Below are 4,533 nucleotides of genomic sequence, written 5' to 3'. Positions count from 1 at the left end.
AAGCTGGCATGTTCTAAAAATTAACCGTGATAATATGTAGCAATAATAATTATTATAATAGTATTCTCAGGCAGGACAGGACTCCCCTGCCCTGTGTTCTTGGGGGCACAGAATAACATGACTGTTTGCTAGGTCTGTCCCTTGGGGAGCTCCAAGGTACAGTGTGGGATTCCAGAACATTCCTAGGTCTAATCCTCAGTGAGGCTCATGGGCTCCTTTTGGTCTGACTTCTGGGCACCCTGGCAGGCAGCTCATCCCCCTGGCCCAGACCCAGACCCCACGTGGGTGGGGAGGAGCTGAGCCCATGACTCAGCCTGCCTGGCTTGTCAAGCTGAGAAGGGCGCAGGCAGCTGGCGGGATTGCCAGCCATGAGGCCTTCATGAGCCAGACGTGGGGCAGGTGCCCAGGGTACAGACTGGACCGGACTCTTAGGATGGCAGGAGAAGGGCTCTGAGCTCAGGTGACTGCACCCCAGCTCCCGGCAGTGCGTGTCACTAGTAAAGAGAATATTCTGGTACGATGTACTGAGAAATCATGGAGCAGCCTGCCTTGTAAGTGAGTGTCAGCCAGAGGGTTCCAGCGGGATGTTGAAAAGGGGACTCCAGAAATTGGGAGAGAATTCTAGAAAAGCTAGTTGATTTCTATGCCACCTTCAGGCCTAATTTCGGACATCACCTTCCCCTGGAAGCTCTTCCTGAGGTCATCCCCCACCCAGGCAGGTACTTCCTCTGAGCTCCCATGTTCTGGGCCTCCCCTTGCCTTGGCACTCCCATGTTCTGGGCCTCCCCCACACAGCTGAAACTGCCTGTTCACATGACTGGTTAAGCCATAAGACTGAGCTCCAGCTTCTTGGTCCCATACACACCATTACACACCCAGTGCCCATGCACTGAGCAGCTTGTCCCCTGTGTGGGCTCTCTGGTCCTGCTCTGTGCCTTCCTGCAGACTCAGGGACTGGCACTCAGTAGGTCAATAGAGCAGCACCACCCCGTAGAAACACACTGTGAGCCACGGACATAGCTATAAGTTTTCTAGTGGCCACATTAAGAAGCTAAAAAGAAACAGGTGAAATGGATTCTAAAGTACTTCATTTAGGGGCATGTGGGTGGCTCAGTCGGTTGAGTGTCTCTTGATTTGGGCTCAGGTCATGATCTCAGGGTCCTGAGATGGAGCCCCGAGTCAGGCTCCCGTGCTCACCAGGGAGTTTGCTTGAGATTCTCTCCTTATACCCATTCCTTCACTTGCTCTCTAAAAATAAATAAATCTTAAAAAAAAAAATAAAGTACTTTACTTAACCCCATAGGGTCAAAAAAGATCATGTCCATGTGTAATCAATCTAAAAAATTACTAATGAGATATTTTACATTCTTTTTGATCTTTTGAACATCTTAGAAATGTGGTGGGTATTTCAAACATCTCAATTTAGACTTGCCACATTTCAAGGTCTTGATATCCACATGTGACTAGTGGTCCCTGCATTGGGCAGGTCCAAAAAGTTTTGTTGACTAAGAGAATGAGGATAGGGGGTAGGATATTCTCAGATCAGTGGGAAAGGTGTCCCTGAACCCACAGATCCTGTGGGTTGCCATGCTATTATTTTTTCATTATTCATCTCTCTCTTTTGCTTGGCTGAGGACTCCTCTCTGTTCTTTCTGTCCTTAAAGCCCAGTCCAGTGCTGAACTGGATATGGACTAGCTTTTCTAGAACTCTTTCCCAATTTCTGGAGGCCCCTTACAACATGCGACTGGAACATTTAGACTGACAGGGAGCTCATTCACTCATAAGGCAGTCTGCTTAATGATTGCTTAATGCTTCTTACCGAATATTCTCTTTACTACTGATACCGGGTCACCCAGTAGAAGAGGTGGTGTGGTCTGAGCCTCAATTTCCCCACATCATCTGTAAAGTGGGGATGATACCACTTTTATCTGATGCATTGCTGTTCAGAAGGACTTTCTGCAAGGATGGACATGTGGACACTAAGTTGGTAGCCTCTACCCACAGGTGGTTCTCAAGCACTTGAAATGTGCCTGGCATGATGGAGGAACAGATTTTCAGATTTTACTTGACTAATTAAATTTACATTTAAATAGCTATATGGTGGCTACTGGCTACTGTATCAGAGAACACAGCTTCCCAATGTCATGGGAGGATTGAGGATAAATTCCCGAGCACAGAGCAGAACTTCACCTGCTGCCTCATTTACCTGGCTGGTGTGTCTAGAAAGATTGTAGCAGCTCCTCCCAAGTAATCACGAATCCTGATGGTGAGTGTAAGGAAATCACCCAAGGCTGGGAAAGAAGTATCAAGGGGGTTAAAGATGCAGAAGGTGCAAAACCCCCTCAACTCTCAGAAAAGCCTCCTCTTCCAGACATGTTGGGAGGTGGCAGGTTCCTTCCAGCAAAAGCCTCGAGTCTGAAAGTCAACCTTTGATGAGGCAATGAGAAGAGAAAGATGGACCAGGTAGCTCGCAGACTTGGGGGAGGTGGAGGCTGCCGGACTTTTTACACTGTGACAAATGGAGACCAAGCGATGACTTGGAAATAGCACCGACCTTTGACTAGTGGCTTATAAAATTCCTCACCATAGCTATCATTTATCCAGTTTACTATGTGCCTGGCTCTGTGGTAAGTGGTTTACATGTATCATCTCACTTGATGCTCACAATGACCCTATGGCATAGAGACTACTATTGTCTCCATGATAGGAATGAATGGTGAAACCGAGGCTCAGAGAGGTCAAGCAACTGGCCTAAAGTCACACAGCTAGTGATCAACAGAGCTGGGATTCCCACGTTAAGTCTGGCTGACTGTGAAGCCTTGCTCTTTCTCCACAGTGTGATACTGTTCCCCTGTCCAACCCTCTTTATGTTTCTATAGCTCCTCAGCAATTTTCCATCGATCTTGACATTCATCCTTTAAGATCATGTTATATCCCCATTTGGCAACGATGAAAAAATTGGGCCACCAATAGGCTCAACAACTTACCTAATAGAATATTAGTTTAAGGGCATCTTTAATGAAATTGTCTCAGAAATCATTTTGTACAGTTTTATTTTATATTTAAAAATAAATCCCCAGTCATATTCTGCTCTGTTCAGATCTTTCTAATTTACTTAGGGGGTAATTGTTTCCATCTTCTTGGCTCTGGATGTTTCACAATAAATACCTCTTTACAAGGAGAAATGACATTAAGACCTGACTTGGTATCATACGGATCTAGAGCAGAGCTCTGGGCTAGAGACCAGGTCGCTCTGGTTTGTTTGGTTTGCAAGTGATGAAAAAGATTCCAGTTGAGCTTTGGAGGAAAAGAAGAAGGGGCAGAAGTGATTAGAATATTGAACATCTGGTGAATCCAAGGAATCAAGGAAAAGCAGAAACCATCTCCTCAGGGGGTGTCAGCAAGCAAAAGTTCTCAGACCTTCTTTGAACAACAGACTTAACTCCTAATACTACCCAATGGCCCCTGCAAATCCCAGGTCAGAATTCTAAAGTCCCAGGAAAATAAATCTGATTGGCCCAGCTTGGATCACATGCCTACCGCCTGGCCCAATCAGCTGTGGTGGGCAGGCAGATTCATGCAGTGCTGTCCTAGATGGGGCTGCTGGGGACGCATGCACCTGCGGGGAGGAGAGAAGGTGAGCCACCTGGCAACCAGAGCCAAAGAGAGAACCTTCCCAAACCCAATCCACTGAGGCTGGATGACCTTCCATTGTCCCATCCTGAACAGGCTTGTCTCCTCCTTCCCTAGAGAGTGCTGACACGTCTGTAAATGCAAGAGTCAGCAAACAATTTCTGTAAAGGGACAGACAGTAAATATTTTTGGCTTCGCAGACCATACCTTGGGCATGGCTGTGTTCCAATAAAACGTTATTTATGGATGCTGAAATTTGAATTCCATATAATTTCCATATACCATGGAGTATTCTTCTGATTTTTCCCAACCACTTAAAATATAAGGATCGGTCTGTACAGAAATAAGTGGCAGGTCAGACGAGGCTTAAGGGGCTGTAGTTTTCCAACTCCTGCTGTAATGAAAAACAACATTAAGTCTGTTGATCTGAATTTTTACTTTGAGATAGAGAAATCAGCAATGGAGGCACATACCATTTCAAATATGTTATAATAGATTTTTTTAAATTTTTTAATTTATTTATGATAGGCACACAGTGAGAGAGAGAGAGAGGCAGAGACACAGGCAGAGGGAGAAGCAGGCTCCATGCACCGGGAGCCTGATGTGGGATTCGATCCTGGGTCTCCAGGATCGCGCCCTGGGCCAAAGGCAGGCGCCAAACCGCTGCGCCACCCAGGGATCCCTCAAATATGTTATAAATGAAAGCTAAGTGGGCCTTAAAAGGACTTAATTTCATATTTAATAAAGTAATTGCAAACGGCATCAGTGAGTGATACGGATCAATCTACCCCTCTCCCCGTCAGTGTCCAAGGGATTTCACCCTGCTGTGTTTCACATCTGCCTCCTTGTCAAAGTGGCATCAGCAATTAGCAGATTCTGGTTTCCTGAAGAACTTCTAG

The sequence above is a fragment of the Vulpes lagopus genome, chromosome 14, assembly GCF_018345385.1.
Source record: "Vulpes lagopus strain Blue_001 chromosome 14, ASM1834538v1, whole genome shotgun sequence".
NCBI lineage: Eukaryota > Metazoa > Chordata > Mammalia > Carnivora > Canidae > Vulpes > Vulpes lagopus.
Note: the sequence above shows the minus strand (reverse complement) of the source record.